Here is a 14485-nt window from a genome sequence, read left to right on the forward strand (position 1 = left end):
TTGACAAGGTCTCACATAGCAAACTACTGGGTAAAGTTAAAGTGCATGGGATTGTGGGTAATGTCTTGCAATGGATCAAAAGCAGGTTAACAAATAGGAAGCAAAGAGTTGGCATAAATTGGTATTTTTCCAATTGGCAGACAGGGATCTGTGCTCGGACCCCAAATGTTCACATTATGGAAGAGGGAACTGAATGTATTATCCATATTTGCAGATGATACAAAATTGGGTGGGAGGGTGAGCTATGAGGAAGGTACAGAGATGCTTCAGCATGATTTGGACATTCTGAATGAGTGGGCACATGCATGGCAGATGCAGTATAATGTGGATAAGTGTGAGGTTATGCACTTCAATAACAATAGGATAATAATAATAGGAAGACAGATTATTATTTGAATGGGTGTAAAATGAGAGAGCTGGATATTCAACAAGATCTAAGTGCTCATGTGCATCAGTCACTGAAAGTAAGCGCGCAGGTACAGCAGGCAGGAAAGACAAATGGTATGTTGGCCTTCAAGAGGAATTGAGTATAGGGATAGAGATGTTTTATTGCATTCTACAGGGCATTGGTGAGGCCAACTCACCAATATTGTGTGCAGTTTTAGTGTCCTTATCTGCGGATGGATGTCCTTACTATAGAGGAAGTGCAGCAAAGGTTTACCAGGCTGATCCCTGGGATGTCTGTCATATGAGGATAGACAAAGTCAGTTAGGATTATATTCACTGGAATTCAGAAGAGTGTAGAGGATCTAATAGAAACTTATAAAATTATAAGAGGATTAGACAGGGTAGATTCAGAAAGAATGTTCTCGCTGATGAGTGAGTCCAAAACTAGAGATCATAGTTTGAGGATAAGAGATAAACTTTTGAGGACTGAGAGGAGGAGGAATTTCTTCACCCAGAAAGTGGTAAATCTGCAGAATTCACTACCACAGAAAGTAGTTGAGGCCAAAACATTGTGTGATTTCAAGAAGAAATTAGATATAGCTCTCGGGGCTAAAGACATCAAAGAATATGCGGGGAAGACGGGATCAGGATATGCGGGGAAGATGGGATGAAGATGTTGACTTTGATGATCAGCTATGATCAGAATGAAAGATGGAGCAGGTTCGTAGGGCTGAACAGCCTACTGCTGCTTCTAGTTTCTATGTTTAGAAGGAACATCAATGAGAGAGGGAAGGAATATCACTGAGAAAAACATAGTGGGAACAATAGTGAGGTGGAGAGAGAGAGAGAGAAAGAAGGAACGTCATTGCCAGAGACAGGTGGAAAATCAGTGAGAAAGAGAGAAATAATCAGTGGAGGCGATGAGAAGTCGGGGGGAAAGAGGGATGAAACATGAATGAGAGAGAGGGAGAGAGAACAACAGCAAGTGGGAGAAGAGGGAGGGAGGGAACGTCATTGAAAGAGAGAAAGGGATAAAAAATCAGTGAGAGAGAAAGAGGGAAATTCAGTGAGTGACAGAGAGAAGGGAAAATGTGTGAGAAAGAGAGATTGATCAATAGCAAGTGAGACAGAGAGAAAATGATAGAGAGAACAACACTAAGTGAGAGAAGGAACATCAGTGAGAGGGAGAGGGTGAGGGAACGTTATTGCAGAGACAAAACAAGGGAGAGAAAGAGAAAGAGAGGTAACATCGGTGTGAGAGATAAAGGGAAGTTCAGTGAGGAAGGGGGAGAAAATCAGTGAAAAAGAGGGAATAGCAGTGAGCAAGGAGGAAAGTCATTGACAGAGAGAGCTGGAAAATCAGTGTGAGAGACAGAAGAGGGTACATCAGTGGGACAAGACGGAGCATCAGCGAGACAGTGGGAACATCCGTGAGAAGCAGGCACATCACTGAGAGAGAGAGAGAACAGCAGTGAGAGGAAAGGAGCATCAGAGAGAGAGAGAGGGAACATCAATTAAAGAGAGAAGGAATGATAATAAGAACATAAGAAATAGGAACAGGAGTAGGCCATCTAGCCCTTCGAGCCTGCCCCGCCATTAATAAGATCATGGCTGATCTGAAGTGGCTCAGTTCCACTTTCCCGCTTTCTCCCCATAACCCTTAATTCCCCTGTCGATCAAAAACCTATCTACCCGTGTCTTAAATATATTTAGCGAGGTAGCCTCCACCACATCAACGGGCAGAGAATTCCAGAGATTCACCACCCTTTGAGTGAAGAAGTTCCTCCTCAACTCTGTTCTAAACTGCCCCCCCCACCTTATCTTGAGGCTGTGCCCTCTAGTCCTGTTGTCCTTTCTGAGCGGGAAGAACCTCTCCACCTCTACCCTATCCATCCCTTTCATCATCTTATATGTCTCAATGAGACCTCCCCTCATCCTTCTAAACTCTAACGAGTACAAGCCTAGTTTATTCAGTCTATGATGGTCAGAGACTAAGTTGGAATATCAGTGAGAGAGATGGAATATCAGTGAGAGAGAGAGGAAACATCAGTAACAGAGAGAGAGAGAATGATAGTGGACATCAGTGAGTGAGAAATAGGGAAACGAATGAGTGAAAAAGTGGGGATGCCAGTGAGAGAGTGAGAGAGAGAACATCAGCAACAGAGGAAGGGAGAAAGGGAACATCTGCGAGAGTGGGAGAGAGTTAAGGAACATTGGTGGGAGAGGGAGGGAAAGAGAGAACATCAGTGTCTATGTGTCGAAAGAGAGAGAGGAAAATTCATTGACAGAGAAAGAGGTAAAATCAGTGAGATAGAAAGGGAACATCAGTGCAAGAGAGAGAGAAAATTAGTGAAAGAGAGAGGTGGAAATTGATTGACAGTGAAAGAGAGGGAAAGTCATAGACAAGAGAGAAATAGAAAATCAGTGAAAAAGAGAATGAACATCAAGAGCAAGAGGGAGAGAGAACATCAGTGAGACAGACAGGGAAGATTGGTAAGAGAGGAGAAATATCAGTATGAAAGAGAACATCAATAAGAGAGAGTGAAGAGGGACATCAAGAACGAGAGAAAGAGAGCGAACATCAATGAGGGAGAAAACATCAGTGGGAGAAGAGCTGAGATCGATTGGGGAGAGGAAGAATATCAGAGAGAGAGAGATATGGAACACCAGTGACTAAGAGAGATGGAACATCAGTGAGTGAGTGAGAGGGAATATCAGTTATAGAGAAAAAATATCAGTAAGGAAGGGGGAGAGAGAGAAATAGTGGATATCCATGAGAGAGAATGAGGCCACGCGATCCAGAGAGTGGAAATGTCAGTGGGAGGTGGAGAGACGATACATCAGTAAGAGAGGGAGAGAGAGTGGGAAGGTCAGGGAGAGCAGGAGAGAGTTAGGGAACATCAATGAGAGAGGGAAGAGGAGGGGTAACATCAGTGTGTGTGTGTGTGTGTGTATACATGAGAGACAGAGAGAGAGAAAACCAGTGAGAGAGAGAGATAAAGAGAAAGAAAGGCAAAATAATTGAGAGAGAATGTGGGAACAACAGCGAGAGAGAGAGAAAGCGGGGGGGGGCATTGGTAAGAGAAAAAAAGAGAGGGAACAGCAGTTGAGAGAGAAGGAGCATCAGTGACAGAGAGAATGCCAGTGCGACAGAGGTGGAAACTTTACCATCCCGTCCGCCACAGGAATCGGAGCGGGTGAGGGACAGACTGTGGAAAGATCCATTGACCTCGGACGGGATTTTCTGGTTTCAGAGCAAGCAAGGTCAGAAAATCCAAACCAGAAAGTGGGAACATCAGTGAGGGAGAGGTGGGGGTGGGGGGAATATCAGTGAGCGAGAGAGGAGGGGAACATCAGTGAGATTAGAGATGGAATATGATTGAAGAGAAAGAGCAAAGAGCATTAAGAGGTGTGAGAGCAGGAACATCAGTGAGAGAGAAAATCAGAGAGATGGAATACCAGTGAGACAGAGAGAACATCAGTAAAGGAGAAAGAAGGAACATGAGCGTGAGAAAATGGGAGCGTCAGTGAGAGAGAGAGGGAGAAATGGAACATCAGTGGAGAAAGAAAAAGAGAGGAAATATCAGTGAGAAAGAGATGGAAGGAAGAGTAATTGACAAAAAGAGGGAGCATAAGTGAGAGAGAAGGGAGGATTTTAATGGGGGAGAGAGAGAGAGAACAGCAGTAAGGGGGGGTGCGAGAGAGAGGGAGGGAAAAACACTTGACAAAGAGGAAAAACAGCATAGAGAGAAAGGGGACAGCAGTGAGAGAGATAGCGAGAGAGAGAAACAGAGAGAGGAAACACTCAGGAGGAAGAGAGGGAAGGAGGAAGGGAGAGAATATTATTGACTAAGAGAGAGAAAACATCAGTGAGAGATGGGGAACAGCATTGAGAGAAAGGAAATAGCAGTGAGAGGGGGCCAGAACATCAGTGAGAGAGAGAGAACATTAATAAGAGAGAAAGAAGGAACAGCAATGAGAGAGACAGAGGGAGAACATCAGCAAGAGACAGAGGGGAAATATCAGTGAGAAAAAGGGAATGTTAGTGAGAGAGAGTGAGCATCAGTGTGATAGAGAGAGAGAGAAGGAGGGAGGGAATATTGTTGACAGAGAGAAGGAGAACATCAGTGAGAGAGATAAGGAACGGCAAGAAGAGAGAGAGAACATCAGTGAGATGGAGAGAGAAAACGTCAGAGAAAGAGAGAGGGAATATCAGTGAAAGAGAAGGAGTATCAGTGAGTATGGGAGAAACATCGGTGTTGAAAGAGAGAAAGAGAGAGAAACAAAAGGAACATCAGTGAAAGAGAGAGAAGGAGAGAGTGGGAACTCTGAGAGTGAAAGGGAGAGGGAAATTAAGTGAGAAACAGAGGGAGGAACATCAGCAAGAGAGAGAAAACACCAATGACACAGGGAGAGAGAACACCAGTGACACAAGGAGAGGGAACACCAGTGACACAGGGAGAGGGAACACCAGTGACACAGGGAGAGAGAACACCAGTGACACAGGGAGAGAGAACACCAGTGACACAAGGAGAGGGAACACCAGTGACACAGGGAGAGAGAACACCAGTGACACAAGGAGAGGGAACACCAGTGACACAGGGAGAGGGAACACCAGTGACACAGGGAGAGGGAACACCAATGGCACAGGGAGAGAGAACACCAGTGACACAAGGAGAGGGAACACCAGTGACACAGGGAGAGGGAACACCAGTGACACAGGGAGAGAGAACACCAGTGACACAGGGAGAGGGAACACCAGTGACACAGGGAGAGGGAACACCAGTGACACAGGGAGAGGGAACACCAGTGACACAGGGAGAGAGAACACCAGTGACACAGGGAGAGAGAACACCAGTGACACAAGGAGAGGGAACACCAGTGACACAGGGAGAGGGAACACCAGTGACACAGGGAGAGGGAACACCAGTGACACAGGGAGAGGGAACACCAGTGACACAGGGAGAGAGAACACCAGTGACACAGGGAGAGGGAACACCAGTGACACAGGGAGAGAGAACACCAGTGACACAGGGAGAGGGAACACCAGTGACACAGGGAGAGGGAACACCAGTGACACAGGGAGAGGGAACACCAGTGACACAGGGAGAGAGAACACCAGTGACACAGGGAGAGGGAACACCAGTGACACAGGGAGAGGGAACACCAGTGAGGGAGAGAGAACACCAGTGACACGGGGAGAGGGAACACAAGTCACACGGGGAGAGAGAACACCAGTGACACAGGGAGAGAGAACACCAGTGACACAGGGAGAGGGAACACCAGTGACACAGGGAGAGGGAACACCAGTGACACAGGGAGAGAGAACACCAGTGACACAGGGAGAGGGAACACCAGTGACACAGGGAGAGAGAACACCAGCGACACAGGGAGAGAGAACACCAGCGACACAGGGAGAGGGAACACCAGTGTCACAGGGAGAGAGAACACCAGTGACACAGGGAGAGAGAACACCAGTGACACAGGGAGAGGGAACACCAGTGACACAGGGAGAGAGAACACCAGTGACACAGGGAGAGAGAACACCAGTGACACAGGGAGAGGGAACACCAGTGACACAGGGAGAGAGAACACCAGTGACACAGGGAGAGAGAACACCAGTGACACAGGGAGAGAGAACACCAGTGACACAGGGAGAGGGAACACCAGCGACACAGGGAGAGGGAACACCAGTGACACAGGGAGAGAGAACACCAGTGACACAGGGAGAGGGAACACCAGCGACACAGGGAGAGGGAACACCAGCGACACAGGGAGAGGGAACACCAGCGACACAGGGAGAGGGAACACCAGTGACACAGGGAGAGAGAACACCAGCGACACAGGGAGAGGGAACACCAGTGACACAGGGAGAGAGAACACCAGTGACACAGGGAGAGGGAACACCAGTGACACAGGGAGAGAGAACACCAGTGACACAGGGAGAGAGAACACCAGTGACACAGGGAGAGGGAACACCAGTGACACAGGGAGAGAGAACACCAGTGACACAGGGAGAGAGAACACCAGTGACACAGGGAGAGAGAACACCAGTGACACAGGGAGAGAGAACACCAGCGACACAGGGAGAGAGAACACCAGCGACTCAGGGAGAGAGAACACCAGTGACACAGGGAGAGAGAACACCAGTGACACAGGGAGAGAGAACACCAGCGACACAGGGAGAGAGAACACCAGTGACTCAGGGAGAGAGAACACCAGTGACACAGGGAGAGAGAACACCAGCGACACAGGGAGAGAGAACACCAGTGACTCAGGGAGAGAGAACACCAGTGACACAGGGAGAGGGAACACCAGTGTCACAGGGAGAGGGAACACCAGTGACACAGGGAGAGAGAACACCAGTGACACAGGGAGAGAGAACACCAGTGACTCAGGGAGAGAGAACACCAGTGACACAGGGAGAGGGAACACCAGTGACACAGGGAGAGGGAACACCAGTGACACAGGGAGAGAGAACACCAGCGACACAGGGAGAGAGAACACCAGTGACACAGGGAGAGGGAACACCAGTGTCACAGGGAGAGGGAACACCAGTGACACAGGGAGAGGGAACACCAGTGACACAGGGAGAGGGAACACCAGTGACACAGGGAGAGAGAACACCAGTGAGGGAGAGGGAACACCAGTGACACAGGGAGAGGGAACACCAGTGACACAGGGAGAGAGAACACCAGTGACACAGGGAGAGGGAACACCAGTGACACAGGAAGAGAGAACACCAGTGACACAGGGAGAGAGAACACCAGTGACACAGGGAGAGAGAACACCAGTGACACAGGGAGAGGGAACACCAGTGACACAGGGAGAGGGAACACCAGTGACACAAGGAGAGAGAACACCAGTGACACAGGGAGAGGGAACACCAGTGACGCAGGGAGAGAGAACACCAGTGACACAGGGAGAGGGAACACCAGTGACACAGGGAGAGAGAACACCAGTGACGCAGGGAGAGAGAACACCAGTGACACAGGGAGAGGGAACACCCGTGACACAGGGAGAGGGAACACCAGTGACACAGGGAGAGAGAACACCAGTGACGCAGGGAGAGGGAACACCAGTGACACAGGGAGAGGGAACACCAGTGACACAGGGAGAGAGAACACCAGTGACGCAGGGAGAGAGAACACTAGTGACACAGGGAGAGAGAACACCAGTGACACAGGGAGAGGGAACACCAGTGACACAGGGAGAGAGAACACCAGTGACACAGGGAGAGGGAACACCAGTGACACAGGGAGAGGGAACACCAGTGACACAGGGAGAGGGAACACCAGTGACACAGGGAGAGGGAACACCAGTGACACAGGGAGAGGGAACACCAGTGACACAGGGAGAGAGAACACCAGTGACACAGGGAGAGAGAACACCAGTGACACAGGGAGAGAGAACACCAGTGACACAGGGAGAGGGAACACCAGTGACACAGGGAGAGGGAACACCAGTGAGGGAGAGGGAACATCTGCGAGGCAGTAAGAGGGAATATCAGTGAGGGAAAGAGGGGGAGCATCAGTGAGTAAGGAGGGGAGAATGTCAGAGCAAAAGAGGTGGGGAACATTAATAAGAGAGTGGGAACATCAGCGAGGGAGAGAATGAGGGACCACTTCATAACAGTCAAGGTTATGGGCCAAGTCCTGGCATGTGGGATTAGGCAGGATTTCAGGTGTTTCTTGCATGTTGATGCAGACTCTATGGGCCGAAGGGCCTCTTCCGCACTGTATGATTCTATGAGTAAGAAAGAAAGGGAACATGAGTGAGAGTGTGGGAACATCAGAGAAAGAGAGAGAGAAAACAGTGAGAGAGAAAATCAATAAGAAAGACAGAGTGCACCAGTGAGAGAGAGGGGGGGATGTAAGTAAGTGAGAGAGAGAGGGAACATCAGTGAGAGTGAGAGAGAGAGAGCAAGAGGGATCATCAGTGAGAGAGAGAGAGAGGGAACATCAGTAAGACGGAGAGAGAGAGGGAACATCAGTGAGAGAGAGAGAGGGAACATCAGTGAGAGAGAGAGAGAGAGAGAGGGAACATCAGCGAGAGAGAGAGAGGGATCATCAGTGAGAGAGAGAGGGGGGAACATCAGCTAGAGAGAGAGAGAGAGAGGGAACATCAGTGAGTGAGAGAGAGAGGGAACATCAGTGAGAGAGAGAGAGAGGGAACATCAGTGAGAGAGAGAGAGAGGGAACATCAGTGAGTGAGAGAGAGAGGGAACATCAGCAAGAGAGAGAGAGAGAGGGAACATCAGCGAGAGAGAGAGAGAGAGGGAACATCAGTGAGAGAGAGAGGGAACATCAGTGAGAGAGAGAGGGAACATCAGCGAGAGAGAGAGAGAGAGGAACATCAGTGAGAGAGAGAGAGAGAGGGAACATCAGTGAGAGAGAGAGAGAGAGGGAACATCAGTGAGAGAGAGAGAGAAGGAACATCACTGAGAGAGAGAGAGGGAACATCAGTGAGAGAGAGAGAGAGGGAACATCAGCGAGAGAGAGAGAGAGAGGGAACATCAGCGAGAGAGAGAGAGAGAGGGAACATCAGTGAGAGAGAGAGGGAACATCAGCGAGAGAGAGAGAGAGAGGGAACATCAGTGAGAGAGAGAGAGAGAGGGAACATCAGTGAGAGAGAGAGAGAGAGGGAACATCAGTGAGAGAGAGAGAGAAGGAACATCACTGAGAGAGAGAGAGGGAACATCAGTGAGAGAGAGAGAGAGAGATGGAACATCAGTGAGAGAGAGAGAGAGAGGGAACATCAGTGAGAGAGAGAGAAGGAACATCAGTGAGAGAGAGAGAGAAGGAACATCACTGAGAGAGAGAGAGAGAGGGAACATCAGTGAGAGAGAGAGAGAGAGGGAACATCAGTGAGAGAGAGAGAAGGAACATCAGTGAGAGAGAGAGAGAGAGAGAGAGGGAACATCAGCAAGAGAGAGAGGGAACATCAGTGAGAGAGAGAGAGAAGGAACATCAGTGAGAGAGAGAGAGAGGGGGAACATCAGTGAGAGAGAGAGAAGGAACATCAGTGAGAGAGAGAGAGAGAGGGAACATCAGTGAGAGAGAGAGAGAGAGAGGGAACATCAGTGAGAGAGAGAGAAGGAACATCAGTGAGAGAGAGAGAGAGGGAACATCAGTGAGAGAGAGAGAGAGAGAGAGAGGGAACATCAGCAAGAGAGAGAGAGAGGGGGAACATCAGTGAGAGAGAGAGAAGGAACATCAGTGAGAGAGAGAGAGAGAGGGAACATCAGTGAGAGAGAGAGAGAGAGGGAACATCAGTGAGAGAGAGAGAGGGAACATCAGCGAGAGAGAGAGAGAGAGAGAGAGGGAACATCAGCAAGAGAGAGAGGGAACATCAGTGAGAGAGAGAGAGAAGGAACATCAGTGAGAGAGAGAGAGAGGGAACATTAGCAAGACAGAGAGGGAACATCAGCGAGAGAGAGAGAGAGAGGGAACATCAGTGAGAGAGAGAGAGAGAGAGGGAACATCAGCGAGAGAAAGAGAGAGGGATCATCAGTGAGAGAGAGAGAGGGAACATCAGCGAGAGAGAGAGAGAGCGGGAACATCAGTGAGAGAGAGAGAGAGAGGGAACATCAGTGAGAGAGAGAGAAGGAACATCAGTGAGAGAGAGAGAGAGGGAACATCAGCGAGAGAGAGAGAGAGAGGGGGAACATCAGTGAGAGAGAGAGAAGGAACATCACTGAGAGAGAGAGAGAGAGGGAACATCAGCGAGAGAGAGAGAGAGAGAGGGAACATCAGTGAGAGAGAGGGAACATCAGTGAGAGAGAGAGAGAAAGGGAACATCAGCGAGAGAGAGAGAGAGAGGGAACATCAGTGAGAGAGAAGAGAGAGGGATCATCAGTGAGAGAGAGAGGGAACATCAGTGAGAGAGAGAGAGAGAGGGAACATCAGTGAGAGAGAGAGAGAGGAACATCAGTGAGAGAGAGAGAGAGAGGGAACATCAGTGAGAGAGAGAGAGAAGGAACATCAGTGAGAGAGAGAGAGAGAGGGAACATCAGCAAGAGAGAGAGAGAGAGAGGGAACATCAGTGAGAGAGAGAGAGGGAACATCAGTGAGAGAGAGGGAACATCAGTGAGAGAGAGAGAGGGAACATCAGTGAGAGAGAGGGAACATCAGTGAGAGAGAGAGAGAAGGGGAACATCAGCGAGAGAGAGAGAGGGAACATCAGTGAGAGAGAGAGAGAGAGAGAGAGGGAACATCAGTGAGTGAGAGAGAGAAGGAACATCAGTGAGAGAGAGAGAGAGGGAACATCAGTGAGAGAGAGAGAGAGGGAACATCAGCGAGAGAGAGAGAGAGGGAACATCAGTGAGTGAGAGAGAGAAGGAACATCAGTGAGAGAGAGAGAGAGGGAACATCAGCGAGAGAGAGAGAGAGGGAACATCAGTGAGTGAGAGAGAGAAGGAACATCAGTGAGAGAGAGAGAGAGGAAACATCAGTGAGAGAGAGAGAGAGGAAACATCAGCGAGAGAGAGAGAGAGGGAACATCAGTGAGAGAGAGAGAGAGAGGGAACATCAGTGAGAGAGAGAGAGAGAGAGGGGGAACATCAGCGAGAGAGAGAGAGAGGGGGAACATCAGTGAGAGAGAGAGAGAGGGAACATCAGTGAGAGAGAGAGAGAGAGAGGGAACATCAGTGAGAGAGAGAGAAGGAACATCAGTGAGAGAGAGAGAGAGAGAGGGAACATCAGCAAGAGAGAGAGAGAGAGGGGGAACACCAGTGAGAGAGAGAGAAGGAACATCACTGAGAGAGAGAGAGGGAACATCAGCGAGAGAGAGAGAGAGAGGGAACATCAGTGAGAGAGAGGGAACATCAGTGAGAGAGAGAGAGAAAGGGAACATCAGCGAGAGAGAGAGAGAGAGGGGAACATCAGTGAGAGAAAGAGAGAGGGATCATCAGTGAGAGAGAGAGGGAACATCAGTGAGAGAGAGAGAGAGAGGGAACATCAGTGAGAGAGAGGGAACATCAGTGAGAGAGAGAGAGAGAGGGAACATCAGCGAGAGAAAGAGAGAGGGATCATCAGTGAGAGAGAGAGGGAACATCAGTGAGAGAGAGAGAGAGAGGGAACATCAGTGAGAGAGAGAGAGAGGAACATCAGTGAGAGAGAGAGAGAAGGAACATCAGTGAGAGAGAGAGAGAGGGAACATCAGCAAGAGAGAGAGAGAGAGAGGGAACATCAGTGAGAGAGAGAGAGAGAGAGAGAGGGAACATCAGCAAGAGAAAGAGAGAGGGATCATCAGTGAGAGAGAGAGAGGGAACATCAGCGGGAGAGAGAGAGAGCGGGAACATCAGTGAGAGAGAGAGAGAGAGGGAACATCAGTGAGAGAGAGAGAAGGAACATCAGTGAGAGAGAGAGAGGGAACATCAGCAAGAGAGAGAGAGAGAGGGAACATCAGTGAGAGAGAGAGAGAGGGAACATCAGCGAGAGAGAGAGAGAGAGGGAACATCAGTGAGAGAGAGAGAGAGAGAGGGGGAACATCCAGTGAGAGAGAGAGAAGGAAACATCACTGAGAGAGAGAGAGGGAACTCAGCGAGAGAGAGGGAACATCAGTGAGAGAGAGAGAGAAGGGGAACATCAGCGAGAGAGAGAGAGAGAGAGGGGGAACATCAGTGAGAGAGAGAGAAGGAACATCACTGAGAGAGAGAGAGGGAACATCAGCGAGAGAGAGGGAACATCAGTGGAGAGAGAGAGAGAGAGGGAACATCAGCGAGAGAGAGAGAGAGAGGGAACATCAGCGAGAGAAAGAGAGAGGGATCATCTGTGAGAGAGAGAAAGAAAGGGAACATCAGTGAGAGAGAGAAAGAGGGAACATCAGTGAGAGAGAGAGACAGAGAGCGAGAGGGAACATCAGCGAGAGAGAGAGACAGAGAGCGAGAGGGAACATCAGCGAGAGAGAGAGAACATCAGCAAGAGAGAGAGGGAACATCAGTGAGAGAAGAGAGAGGGATCATCAGTGAGAGAGAGAGAGAAAGGGAACATCAGCGAGAGAGAGAGAGAGAGGGAACATCAGTGAGAGAGAGAGAGGGAACATCAGTGAGAGAGAGAAAGAGGGAACATCAGTGAGAGAGAGAGACAGAGAGCGAGAGGGAACATCAGCGAGAGAGAGAGAACATCAGCAAGAGAGAGAGGGAACATCAGTGAGAGAGAGAGACCGAGAGAGAACATCAGTGAGAGTGAGAGAGAGAGAGGGAACATCAGTGACAGTGAGAGAGAGGGAACATCAGTGAGAGACAGAGAGCGAGAGAGAACATCAGTGAGAGAGAGAGAGCGAGAGAGAACATCAGCGAGAGAGAGAGAGAGGGAACATCAGTGACAGTGAGAGAGAGTGAGAGGGAACATCAGTGAGACAGAAAGAACATCAGTGACAGAGACAGAACATCAGTGAGAGGGAGAAAACATCAGTAAGAGAGAGAGAGAAAACACCAGCGAGAGACAGATAGAGAGGGGGAATCTATCAGATAGAAAACATTGGTGAGAGAGACAGAGAGAGGGAGAATCTGTCATTGAGAGAGAGAGGGAACATCAGTGGGAGAGGGAGAGAAAATAAGTCCAAGGGAGAGAGAACATCAATGACGGAAGAAACATCAGCGAGATAGAAAGAGACAATGTCAGTGAGCGAGAGATAGGGGGAACGAAAGGAAGAGAAAAGGAACATCATCTTCAGCGTGAAACGGTAAATCAGTGAGAGTGAGGGGGGAATTTGATGAGAAAGGGAAAATCTCCAGATGGTAACATTTGCGAGAAAAAGAATGGATCACCAGCAAGAAGTGAGAGGAAAAGGGAGTGGGAACAACACTTAGTGAGAGACAGCGTCAATGAGAAAGAGTAGGCAGATCAACAGCAAGAGGGAGAGAGAGAGAACGTCATGGACAGAGAGAGATAGAAAATCAGTGACAGGGAGAGAGGAAACATTAGTGAGTGAGACAAAGAGGGAATATAAATGAGAAAGAGACAGAACATCAGTGGGAGAGAGACAGGAAATATCAATGAAGGAGAAAGCAGTAACATCCATGAAAGGGATAGAGACAGATGAAAACAAAATGAGACATTGAGCGAAAATCAGTAAGACAGTGAGAGAGGGGGATCAGTGTGAGAAAGAGAAATGGTTCATCACAGAGAGAAAAAGTAGAGGGAACACACTGAATGAGAGAAGGAATGAATGTCAATAAAAGAGGGAACATCAGTGAGAGAGACACGGGAGATCAGCATGAGAGAAGGAACATTAGTGAGAGAGAGAAATCAGTGTGAGACAGAGAGGGGAGATCAGTGTGAGAGAGAGAGAGGAGATCAGTGTGAGAGAGAGAGGGAGATCAGTGTGTGAGAGAGAGGGGAGATCAGTGTGAGAGAGAGGGGAGATCAGTGTGAGAGAGAGGGGAGATCAGTGTGAGAGAGAGGGGAGATCAGTGTGTGAGAGAGAGGGAGATCAGTGTGTGAGAGAGAGGGGAGATCAGTGTGAGAGAGAGAGAGGGGAGATCAGTGTGAGAGAGAGAGAGGGAGATCAGTGTGAGAGAGAAAGGGGAGATCAGTGTGTGAGAGAGAGGGGAGATCAGTGTGAGAGAGAGGGGAGATCAGTGTGTGAGAGAGAGGGAGATCAGTGTGAGAGAGAGAGAGGAGATCAGTGTGAGAGAGAAAGGGGAGATCAGTGTGTGAGAGAGAGGGGAGATCAGTGTGACAGAGAGAGGGAGATCAGTGTGAGAGAGAGAGGGGAGATCAGTGTGAGAGAGAGGGAGATCATTGTGTGAGAGAGAGGGAGATCAGTGTGAGAGACAAAGGGGAGATCAGTGTGTGAGATAGAGGGGAGATCAGTGTGAGAGAGAGAGGGGAGATCAGTGTGAGAGAGAGAGGGAGATCATTGTGTGAGAGTGAGGGAGATCAGTGTGAGAGAGAAAGGGGAGATCAGTGTGTGAGAGAGGGGGGAGATCAGTGTGAGAGAGAGAGGGAGATCAGTGTGTGAGAGAGAGGGAGATCAGTGTGTGAGAGAGAGGGAGATCAGTGTGAGAGAGAGAGGGGAGATCAGTGTGAGAGAGAGAGAGGGAGATCAGTGTGAGAGAGAGAGGGGAGATCAGTGTGAGAGAGAAAGGGGA

Source organism: Carcharhinus amblyrhynchos, chromosome 3 (assembly GCF_965287045.1).
Source record: "Carcharhinus amblyrhynchos chromosome 3, sCarAmb.v2.hapA, whole genome shotgun sequence".
Taxonomy (NCBI): domain Eukaryota; kingdom Metazoa; phylum Chordata; class Chondrichthyes; order Carcharhiniformes; family Carcharhinidae; genus Carcharhinus; species Carcharhinus amblyrhynchos.